At 39.4% G+C, this 12,773-nt stretch overlaps 1 long non-coding RNA gene across 6 annotated transcripts in view; it reads left to right on the plus strand.

The window, feature by feature from the left end:
* Positions 1-12,773, plus strand: part of LOC145798625 (uncharacterized) — a 217,928-nt gene that overhangs the window by 194,945 nt on the left and 10,210 nt on the right. The gene's annotated exons all lie outside the window — the stretch shown is intronic.

Genomic DNA, 12,773 nt, shown 5'->3' on the forward strand with positions numbered 1-12,773 from the left:
TGACGAGACGGAAAAAAGACCTTTCGCACGTGGAACCCCCTAAACCAAAACATCCTCCCCCTCCCGGCTGACCTTACCCTCATAGAAAAAGGCCAACAAATCTGCCAACTGTCCAAACTCCCAATCTTGAGTTTGCCAATGAAGAACTATATCCCAAACCAGCCCCTCACCTCCTCCACCCAAATATGAAGGTACCATCACATTAGGATCCACCACCAACTGAATGATCAAAGGGAAACACTCCTGCAAAGTAGTTTCCCCACACCACCGATCCTTCCAAAACTATACACGCACTCCATCACCCACTCGATATTGGATTTGATCCCAAAACCCAACCCTGCCCAACCAAATTCCTTTCTATAATTTGCACCCATGAGAACCCCCTACCTCCTTGGTACACTATTCACCCCTCCGTAACCCATTCTTAGATGCCACCACCCTCCGCCATAACCGATCCCGTTCATTGGAAAACCTCCACAACCACTTCTCTAATAAAGCCAAATTAAACTTACACAATCTCCTCACCCCCAACCCCCTATCCTCCGTAGGACAACAAATCTGCTCCAACTAACGAGATGATACCGAAACTCCCCACCATCACTTTCCCACAGAAAATCTCGCTGCAACTTCTCCAAGTGGCGAGCCACTAACACAGAAATGACATGGACCGACATAAAATAAGTTGGAATACTGCTTAATACGCTCTTCACCAAAGTTAGCCTTCCATCCTTAGGCAAATATTGCCTCTTTCACCCTGCCAAACGATGCTGCACCCTCTCTAACACCCCATCCCACATCCTTTTTGCCTTATAAGGAGCCGCCAAAGGCAAACCCAAATAAGACACTGGCAAATGAGATACCTTACAACCCCAAATGGTTGCCAAAGTCGAAAGATGGCCGACCTGCCTTACCAGAATTAATTCCGACTTGGCCAAATTCACCTTTAGACCCGAGACTGACTCAGAACATAGCAAAAACACAGCGCAAATGCCCTAATTACTCCAAGATAGCCCCACAGAAAATTAAAGCATCATCAGCATACAAAAGATGAGAAACACGAACCCCATCTCCCACTGAAACACCTGCCAACAAACCGCCTTGCACAACCCGAGACAACAACCGACTTAGCGCCTCCATCACAAGAATGAACAACAAAGGGGACAATGGATTCCCCTGCCGCAAACCCTGAAACGTCTGGAAGTAACCCACCGGCGTCCCATTCACCAAAACAGACATTTATACCATCGAAATGCAAAACCAAATCCATTGTCGCCATTTTTCCTCAAAACCCATCCGCTCTATGATACACATAAAAAAATCCTAACTGACATTATCATAGGTCTTCTCAATATCCAACTTACAAATCACGCCTGGCTGCCCTCCTCATAAATGAGAATCAACACACTAACACTGCATCCAGAATCTTACGGTCACCCACAAGCATTCTGTGATTTTGAAACCACATCCCCTATTTGCAACCAAAGCCTATTTCCCAAAACTTTCGCTAGAAGCTTGTACACACTTCCCAACAAACCAATCTGCCGAAACTGTCGAATATTCTCAGTCCCTCCCACCTTAGGGATCAAAGCAATAAAAGTCGCATTGAAACTCTCCTCAAACTGGCCGGTCTGATAAAATTGTTAGAACAGGCAACAAGTTACAATAGGAAATATGTGATTTTATTTTTCTTTTATTTATTCCTTGATTGGTGTAATGGGCTGGCCCATATATTGTGCCTTGTGGCACTCCTATAATTACTCAGTATTATTAATATAAAAGGGAATGAATTCTAACTCATTCCCTAACTCTTTCTCTTCTCTTCTCTAAACCTTCATGGTGTCAGAGCCAACTCTCCTTTTCTGTTACCCATCACTACGGGTGATCTCTTCTCTCCTATAGACCAGACGACAGCCCCAAACAGGTCTCCCAGCCTCATCTAACCGCAATAGACTCTACCTAGGTCTCCTAGCTTTTTTTATCTCTTCGACAACCATTACCTAGGCTTCTCTCTCTCTCGGTAGGCCTCTCCAGTCACTACCGAGGGTCCAGGGGGCTGACCAGCCTTCTTGCTGGTCTGGTCGAAGTCGTCGGGCCCTCTAGGGTTGCCTGGGGTTGTCACAGTCTCGCCTGGGTGATCGCTGCTCTTCCACTGCTCGTCGAAGTCCTCTGGTGATGTAATATGTAGTCTCTTACGTAGTAGACTGGTGATGATTATACAGAGTCTTCTGGTAAGGTTAAACAATACCGAAGCAGACCCAAAAAAAAAAAATATATATATATATATATATTCTAATGTAAAAACAGTCTAGACACAAAGCCACATTGGATTCTCCCTCTATGCTTTTATAGTTATTGTTGTGTTTGTTACTCCACCCTTGTCTTCCGAGTTTGTGATTGGCCTTGTGTTTGAGGGATCGTGTTTGAGGAATAATTATTAGAGTCTCCATGGTGGATTTGACCAGTGAATCTACTACCTCTCAGCCATCTTAAGGCGAGAGTTCTATTATCCTTTCCACTATGACAGATAACCTCCACACTGGCCTTAGAATCATCACCTCTCTATTCAATGGTCTGAATTTGCTAGCGTGGTCGCAGAGTCTGACTATTTTCTTGAAGAGCAATGGGAAGATGGGATATGTTGATGGGCAGGTTCAGGTACCCGGTATCACTGACCCTCATTATGACCAGTGGGAGATCACCAATTCTCTGATTATGGGCTAGTTTATCCATTCTATGGTTTCGGAGATTGGAGAGGGCTACTTGTCTATGGACACTGCCCAGGATATTTAGAAGGCCGTAGCAACTACTTACTCCAGAAGGGGAACTTCTCACAGGTTTTCGAGTTACGTCGCTCTATTGAACAGTCGGTACAAGGTGAGCAGACTATCTTTTAGTATTTTAACTTCCTTAGCAATGGGTGGAAACAACTTGATCACCTTTAGCATTACAAGCCTGTCTATCCTACTAATTCTGTTGGTTATCGGAAGTTTGTGGCAGAAGAGCGGGTCTTCAAGTTCTTGGAAGGTCTAAATATGGAGTATGATTTGGTTCGGAGCAGAGTACTTGGCATCGATGTGCTTCCTTCTCTCCAGGAAGCCTTTGCTTTTGTGCAGAATGAGGAGAGTAGCCGTTCTACGATGCTTCCTTCTGCTACTACTGATCAATTGGCCTTGGTTTCTGCACCCTCTCGAGATGGCGACCGTGTAACTCGTGGTTCTTGTCCTTCCTCTGAGAAGGATCATCTTTACTGTGATTACTGTTGTCGACCTCGCCACGCACGCTAGACTTGTTGGAAGCTGCATGGAACTCCCTCTGGTGGCCAAGGTGACCGTCCTGGTACTCAAGGGGGTCGGTTTGGTACTAGAGGCCGCGGGGCTAATGCATGAGTCCATCTTTTAGACATTGTTGAGCCACCATCTTCATCTCCAGTTGGCTCCTCCGCTACTGATGTCTCGGGGTTATCTGTCTCGGATTTTGAGCTTACTCTTCGCCATTTGCTAGACCGTCGAGCCTCCACTTTTACTGCAGGTGCACTTTCTTCTTCCTTTGCTAATTCAAGTAACTTGGCTTCCTCCCCATGTGCATTGCTATCTCATACGACTGTCCCATGGATTATTGATTCTGGTGCTTCCGACCATATGTCTGGCTCCTTTAATTTATTTTCCGAGTGTAACCCCTCCTCAGGTAAGGAAAAAGCACGTATTGCTGATGGTACCATTTCGTCTGTGTCAGGGAAAGGTTTAATTCATGCCACCTCTTCCCTTCCTTTGTCTTCTATCTTTCATGTTCCAAATTTCAGTGTTAATTTTTTATCTTTGAGTCGTATTACCCGTGACTTAAACTGTAGCATGATGTTTTTTCCTGATCATAGTCTTTTTCATGACCTTATCATGAGGAAGAGGATTGGCAGTGGTAGAGAGGAAAATGGGCTCTACATTCTGGATCAGACAGACAAGTTGGCTCATTCATCTACTCAGTTACCATCTACCAAGGAAGACATTTAGTTGTGGTACCGTCGCTTAGGACATATCTCTTTTTTATTACTTAAGCATTTATTTCCTTCTGTTTTTGAGAAAAATAATGTGTCAGATTTTCAATGTGAGACTTGTCAACTTAGGAAACAACACAGAGCCTCTTATGCTCCTATTAATAAAAGTCTAATTCCATTTTCTTTGATTCATTCTGATGTATGGGGTCCATCTCGGTTTGTCTTTAACCGGTCACAAATGGTTTTTTACCTTCATAGATGATTATTCCAGGGCCACTTGGGTCTATTTGATGAAAGATAAAAGTGAGGTCTTTTCTGTGTTTCAAAACTTTCCTCACATGGTTTGTACTCAGTTTGGGGCGATTGTCAAAATTCTACGTTCTGATAATGGGGGGGATTATATTAACTCTAGTCTTGCAATTTACTTCGTCACTCATGGCATTATTCACCAGACTTCATGCACTAATACTCCTCAACAAAATGGTGTTGCAGAACGCAAAAATCATCATCTTCTTGATGTCACCCGTTGTCTATCCTTTGAGATGCGGGTTTCTCAGTCCTATTGGGGGGAAGCAGTTCTCACTGCTGCTTATTTGATTAATCGCCTTCCTACCTAAGTCTTTCAAAAACAAACACCTCTTCAACTTTTGTTCGGGTCTACCCCTTCCGGGTTCTCCATTCCTCCTAAGACTTTTGGCTGTGTTTGCTTTGTCCATAATCATTCACTCACTCGTGGTAAATTAGATCCTAGATCTCTTAAGTGTGTTTTTCTGGGTTATTTTGCCACCAAAAAGGGTTATAAGTGTTATCATCCTCCCACTCGCAAATGGTTTGTCTCCATAGATGTTGCTTTCTTTGAGTCTCAACCTTACTTTCCGACCCCCCGGTCTCACAGTCATCCCTTTAGGGGGGAGCCTTGGTGTGAAGAGATTTCTGTTCCATTTCCGCCAGTGGTTGAATAGATACCGAATGATGAGCCAACAGTTGTTGAGGACAAGGAAGCAGACAGTTTATATGAGGGACAAGGACAGACAGCAAGTCACCTGGATGCAAGAAACTATTTTCCTTCCTCTACTGTTAACTTCTTCTCCAGTTGAGTGTCAAGAGTCGCCGCTCTCTCTTGAGAGTCCAGGTAATTCTGATTCTAGTGTTTCTATTCCTACTTTTTCAGATCTAGATGTTTCCATTGCTAATAGGAAGAGGGTTAGGTCATGTACTTAGCATCCTTTTAGTAATCATGTCTTTTATTCTATTTTGTCTTCCTCATATGAAGTTTTTCTGTCCAAAGTGTCTTCTGTGAGTCTACCTACCAATTTTCAGGACGCTCCCTCTATTCCTGAATGTAAACATGCCATGATGGAAGAGATGATAGCTCTTAGCAAGAGTGGCACTTGGGAGTTAGTGGAGTTACCTAGAGGCAAAAATCCAGTTGGGTGTAAGTGGGTGTACACGGTAAAACACAAAGCAGATGGTTCTATAGAGCGGTACAAAGTAAGATTGGTTGCTAAGCGCTTCACTCAGACTTATGGAGTGGATTACTAGGAGACATTTGCACGGTTGCTAAGATGAATTCTGTGAGAATCTTACTCTCTCTTGCTGCAAATTTGGATTGGCCACTTCATCAGTTTGATGTGAAGAATGCCTTCCTTTATGAAGACCTAGCAGAAAAGGTCTATATGGATATTCCTCTTGGTTTTGCGGATGGCAAGTCCAACGGTAAAGTATGTAGGCTCCGAAAGTAACTTTATAGGCTAAAGCAATCTCCTAGGACTTGGTTTGAAAGGTTTGCTCAAGCTATGCTAAAATATGGGTTCAAGCAAAGTCAAGCTGATCACACTTTGTTTGTGAAACACTCCGCACATGGTAAGACAATAGCTCTTATTGTCTATGTTGATAATATTGTTCTGACAGGAGATGATGTTGTGGAGATTCCTCGTTTAAAAGAATACTTAGTCAAAGAGTTTGAAATCAAAGACTTAGGCTATTTGAAATATTTTTTGGGCATTAAAGTAGCTCGGTCCAAGGATGGCATCTTCATATGCCAGAGGAAGTATGTACTCGACTTGCTAAAGGAAACTGGAATGCTTGGAGGCAGACCATGTGATACACCTCTAAAACCGGGCTAGAAACTGAGTGAGGGTCAAGAGGGAGATTTAGTGGACATGGGGAGAAACTAGAGACTAGTGGGCAAGCTCATATATTTATCCCACTCATGTCCAAACATTGCCATTGCCGTGAGCATAGTGAGCCAGTTAATGCATGCTCCTAGAACTTCCCACTTAGAGACAGTTATGAGAATCTTGAGATACTTGAAGGCTTCTCCTGGAAAGGGTCTCTATTTCTCTAAACATGGCCATCTCAATGTGGAGGCATTTACTGATGCAGATTGGGCTGGATCAGTTACTGACAGACGACCAACTTTCGGATACTGCAAATTTGTGGGTGGCAATCTAGTCACATGGCAAAGTAAGAAACAGAATGTAGTGGCTGGATGTAGTGCTGAGGCAGAATTTAGGGCTATGGCTCAGGGTGTATGTGTGTTACTATGGATTAAACTACTATTGGGAGACTTGGGAATCCATCAGAATGACTCCACGCGACTATACTGTGACAGCAAGACCGCAATCAACATAGCTCATAATCCCCTTCAACATGATAGAACTAAGCATGTGGAGATTGATAGGTACTTCATCAAGGAAAAGCTCGCTAGTGGCATCATATGTATTCCATATGTGAAGATTGGAGACTACTAGCCAATGTTCTCACCAAGGGGCTAGGAAGCAAACCATTTCATGGCATTCTCAACAAGCTGGGCATGGAAGATATCTTTGCACCAGCTTGAGGGCAAGTGTTAGAATAGGCAACAAGTTAGAATAGGAAATATGTGATTGTATTTTCCCTTTATTTATTCCTTGATTGGTGTAATGGGCTAGCCCATATATTATGCCTTATGACACTCCTATAATTACTCAGTATTATTAATATAAGAGGGAATGATGTCTAACTCTTTCCCTAACTCTTTCTCTTCTCTAAACCTTCAAAAATTGCCCCATTATCCATGCCATTGCAAATTCATCCACAATTGTTTAACGTAAATGTTTTCAGGTCTCATAACTTTGTGGAAGTGTTCAAAATTTAGAATAATGCATTTAGGATGCATTTTTATTTCAATTGGACACTCCTTGGGCACTATGTTCAAATTTCATTCACTTTTCTGCAACTTCTATCAAAATCCTGCGCTTTGTTGGTGAATTAGAATTGGAGTTAATTTCATGATTTTGAATTTCTATGTAGAAGTTTTGTTCATCTCTGTGTCAGACTTGAAGCACAAAATATTTGCGTATGAAAAGAAGAATAGTTAGACTTGAAGCACAAAACTACCTCCATTTGCCACCTTTCGGGTTTTAGGTAGCTATCACGCTCAAAATCTTTGGGGATTCTTATGGAGGAACCAAATAGAGGAAGGAGAGGTGGGATAATCCTCATAGTCTCCCTTATTGCTTGCCATGTGTATTTTGTTAGGTCATCCCTAGTGAGAAGCTGTTTGAAACTATTTTCCTAGCTCTCTCTTCTTGTTCTGTGAGCCCAGTTGTTGTATAGTTTTTTGATAAATGTATTTACTTCCTATTCTTGTCCAGTTGAGGTACAATTAATTGTGTGCATATTCATGCATGTGTATGAGTTGTGCATGCATTTTTTCCTGTGCATGAATGCTGAAGCCATTGACAGAACTGCATTTGGAAAGTTAGGTCAGACAAAGCCCCGTATCATAAAATATAATAATAATAGCATTATCTGCAATGTCTTCCCATCATTGTGACTGCATTATCTTCACCATGTTTCTGAGTGTGCAAGTGATGAGCTCATCTTCTCTGATGCACAGCATTGTCCCATTCATCTACTCGTTTATGAGGTCAGGAACAACTTTATGGATCCTTCTGCTTGATTTAAGTCCAATGTTGAAACTAGTCAACGAAAGATGTACAATTACTTGGGAAAATCACATTCCTTGCACCATGAGGTGACAATCATGAACAGGGTTAATTGTGAATAGTCACAGGCCACATGTCATGATGTTAAAATCACTACCTAGCGTGTGGATTTATTTTCCTTGTTTGAAGGGCGTAAATGTTGTCAAATATGATTTTCTTCATCAATCAAATAGCTGGCACAAAAATAACATTAGTTGCCTTCTTAGTTTCCAAATTCTGCAGGATATGTTTTCTGAAAAAGTGCATTAACCTCATTTGTCTTCTTTGTTTTAGAAAACAATTATTACTCAAATTTGGAATTACATGCTTGTATCAGTTGACAAGAAGTTAGGAATTGGGTATTTTTGAATTGGGTTGAATGGGGTTCTGACACCTTTCTGATGTGTTACCAATCACAACTAGGAAGATTCTATATTATTGGGTTATGTTTTCGTTTCAGTTTAAGAAATAAAACAGTCAATTTATGAGGAATAGTCTTTTTTTCTCACCCTTCTTCTAGGATTTAGCATGCCCTGAGCAAAATGTACAGTTTTGTCTTTTGTCATTAATCAGTACTTCTACTACTGGTGACTCCATGCAAATCTGAAGTTAGCATTGAAAGACAGAATACAGCATTCAGCTTCTGGAGTTCAAAGGAATCCTCAACTATAGTCATATGTAATCATAGTTAGATAAGGTGGTCTTGAGGCTTTTCTGGGGTTTACATTTACTTTTTTGATATCTAATGATTGGAGAGCTGTTTGTGAATATTGGTTTGTTTTCTTCATTATATTTGATAGTGGTTTTTCTTTGTCTTTACTTGTAAGAGGACTCATTGTCCTCATCTTGTAACCTCATTTTCTTTATCAATAAATTCTGTTTTTGTCGTTAATAAAAAAAAATAAAAAATTTACATTAGACGGTGTAGTCCTGCTTCCTTTTTGTAAGGGTAAAAAATGGTGGGAGTGTTTCTTTTTGGAAAGATACTTAGCTCGGGGATTCTTCTTTTGATGTGTTGTTCCCACATTTGTACCATTTGGTCTGTTCTTATAATGTTCCATCGCATATATAGTGCTTTCCCAATCGGCACTGATTTCATGAAATTTCAATTTTTTTTTTTTTTTTTATTATAGAAATATTAATGATCGTGAATCGATTGAGTTGGCAACTTGGCATCCTTGTTGAACATCCTTTAAGGTTTCTCCGTGAGACCCAGTGTCAATGATAAATGGGTTTGGTCACTTAATTCTTCGGGAATCTTCTCAGGCAAACCGTTTTTCAACAAGATCATTGGTAATCACAATGCTCGCCCTTTTCTCCATCATTCTAGGATTTGGAACAATTTGAAGCAAATCGTTAAGGTTTTTGTGTGGACTTTGGCTCATAGGAGTCTCACGACCAATTACATATTTCAAAACTAGGCTTTGTGGAATTTTGTCTTTTGTTTTGTTTATGGGTATTTGGTTGCGGCACATTGCTAGAATCTTTGAGGACAAATTTAAGGACATGGATTCTCTTTGGGATAGATTGTTTTTTATCCTCATTTGGGGCTTTGCTTTCTTTTCCTTTTAAGGGGATTCAATTATATTTGATTTTTAGAATCAGTGGGCAATATGTCATCAGTAGTCTATAATCTTGATGAGCTTTGCTCTTTTTATTTATTTATTCTTTTTTTGATTTTTTTGGTGGACTTTTTGTTTCCCACTTTCTTGTAATTTTCTGTATTTATGCTTATTAATATATTATTTTTGTTTTTGATAAAAAAAGATTATTTAATAGGCATTTTGATAAACACTCCCCATTTGATTTACTGAAGTCAGTTCCTGACAAAAATATTTGTGTTTTATTTAGTTACCTCACTTTTAACTTACAGCTAGTTGCAAAGAAAAACTTTCTAGGAACACTCTCCATTAGTTTAAAGGGAATTTAATTCTTGTCACAAAAGTAGTGCTTTAGTGAGTGAGCTTAGTTTCAACTTATTGCTAATGATACGATATACTTCAATGAAATCTTTTCCAGGTACATTGAGTGTTCTATTAATGTAAGAAACTTTTTGTTGGACTAAGTGGGAGATTTTCTACTACCTTTGTTAAGGACATAGAGAGGCACATATACAATACTAGTTTCTTGTTGATGTTCTTCCTTTCTTTTTTAGAAAGTGAAATTTTATTGCAATGGTTGGGTTAAGAATTTTTGTATACTATATTTTGACCATGCATCTCCAGGTGTTACCTAATTAGCCCTTTAATCTTATTGTGTCTTAAATGCTTCTGGTCTCTGGAACTGTCCACTTGCTTGTAATAATTCATCAATAAATTTTGGTAGAATTCAATTACCTTCCATCTTCATCTAATAATTTTGATGTGTTAGCATCATGTAATTCAAAAAAGGTGGAGAAAACAAACAAGGTAGAGTGTAAGCAATAGGAGAAGGTGTATTCCAAAGGTTTGCACAACCTGGGGGATGTGAATGAAAGGGAAATGATGAGCATCTGATGTAGGACGAGTAGGGATTACTTTCCTACAAGTAGTGAGCCCGGTTTAAATATACTGGGAGCAGTAAGTATAGGCTTATAGGGTTGAATTTGGTAGGATTTTGTGGCTGCAAATGTATTTTAAAATATAGGAGTTTAAGGGTTTATTAAAGGGTAGGGTTTTGGGAATGAAAACACGTGTGTAGGGGCTGGCAGGTGGCTGTTCTGAGCACCGTGAACAGTGATGTGAACAGTAATCTTGCTGGATAGAAGAGGTGGTGAGAGTGAGAGAGAGAGAGAGAGAGAGGTGCTTCACCTTCACAAGGGATAGGCCAATCACACAAACACAATCTCAAATTTTCATAATATTAACTCTGCTAATGAATCATTGAGATTACACATATATTTATAGGCTAAAGATTCTCCTAATTTTATAAGGACTATTTCTCAAATTTAGAAACTAAAATATTTAGCAACTACTAATATTCTAGACCAATTATGACTTCTAATTCTACTTCAATCATAATAGGAAACTTTAATGACTTCTAATTCTGCTTCAATATCAAAATAGGAAACTTGGACTTTTGACTACTAAGATTATTTTAGACATAATAAAACCCATATATAATAACCCATTTAATAATTTGACCCAAAATAAAATCCATGGGTGACCCCTACAACCCATGTCCAACAATTATTGGATTTACTGTTATACCCTTAATTACTAAAACCAACTATAATGACATGAAGATTCAAATTTATTCCAAATCTTTAAATCTTGATGCCCTAAATGTGTTTCATGTGAAATTCCAGATTTGCTCTTTTTCTTTTTTCCATGATCTCCATCAGCACCCCTTCAGGGGAGGAGACTTTGGATGGGCCTGCCCTTTCTCAAAGTGTGGCAACTTTGGATGGGCCTGCCCTTTCTCGAAGTGTGGCTTCTAAAGATGTGTCTTCTACTCCTAGAGAAAAGGAAATCAAGAATACTAAAAGAAATATGCATTGCATTCTTTGTTCTAGAGATGAGACCAAGAGGAAGCTCGACAAGAAGATTCTTAATCTAAAGCTTGCATGGGCAAAATCCTTTGCTAAATTATCTACCAATCCTAAGAACTTTATTGTGAAATTGCAAGAAAATGTGGGATAGTGGTTTTCTTTCTTTTTATGTTTTGTTTTTGTGTCTAGCTTCTCGGGTAGTGAGAAGTGTGTTTTGTGCACCTTTTTTTGGGTTGTGAGAGGCTTGTTTCTTGGTGGTTTGGGTTTGAGTGTCCTTTGTGCCTATTCTTCTCGGGTTGTGAGGGGCTTTCCTTTCTAGGTTAGGTCCTTTGTGTGTGCCTTGTAGCAAGGTGGCCTCTTGGCAATGTTTTGAGTTCCGTTGTATATTCTTCTGTTTTGGGTACTTTCTTTTTTTGTAGTAAAAGCTTACTAAAAAAATGGTTTTGGCTGCTCATTGGAAAGTACAATCCTATCATTAATGCGTACAAATCTATTTGCAGCTGGCTTGACTAGAACCATAGGGCGCCAAAGCGGTTGACCTTTGAAATTGACCCATGTTCTGTATTCTCATTTGTAGCCACTGTTCCTTGGGTTGTTTAGTGCTCTCAGGAAGTTGAGGCTTTGGCCTAGAAAGTGGATCCCAATTAAAACAGAGGGCGGCAAGTAGAAGAGCAGGAGAAGGTGGTGAAGCGGAAAAGTGAACAAATTGCATCACTCATGGTGGATACCATGAATCAAAGAAAAAAAGCTTTTAGAGTACCAAAACATGGTAACAGCATCTATACTTCAAAGGTGCTTTTTACATTTAATATTATTGATTTGGTAATATGATCATTATTGGTTTCAGTTTGAATTTGTTTTGTTCTATCTGTTGAAATAATTTTCTTTTCTATGTTGTAAGGATTCCTGACTGAAAATAGTGGAAATGTCTATATTTTATCAAATACAGAACTTTATATGATATATTAAGTTGCACGTCCAAATCTTACATCAACATAAAACATATGGGGATCAGCAGGATTTGAAGTTTTAAGACTTGAGGTGTTTTCACCATCATAATCAGCTTGAAATGTTAGTAGAGTCTAATATGTTTCTGTCTTGGAATGAGATGCATATGGATATTAGATAATTTTTTTTTAAAAAAAAAAATAAATAAAAAACAATGCCCAATTAGTACACATTAATGTGTGTTTGGATATTAGATAATTTATTGACATAAAATTTGATTATGTTAGTGCCAGAAAGATTCCTGTGGAAGCAGGGTTGAATGAGCTTCAGATGGTACTTCTGCAATATCACATAATATTGAAAAAAGGGATAAGACATTATGCTAGTATTGACAAAG

The sequence above is a fragment of the Camellia sinensis genome, chromosome 9 (assembly GCF_055761805.1).
Source record: "Camellia sinensis isolate YWXY chromosome 9, ASM5576180v1, whole genome shotgun sequence".
Taxonomy (NCBI): domain Eukaryota; kingdom Viridiplantae; phylum Streptophyta; class Magnoliopsida; order Ericales; family Theaceae; genus Camellia; species Camellia sinensis.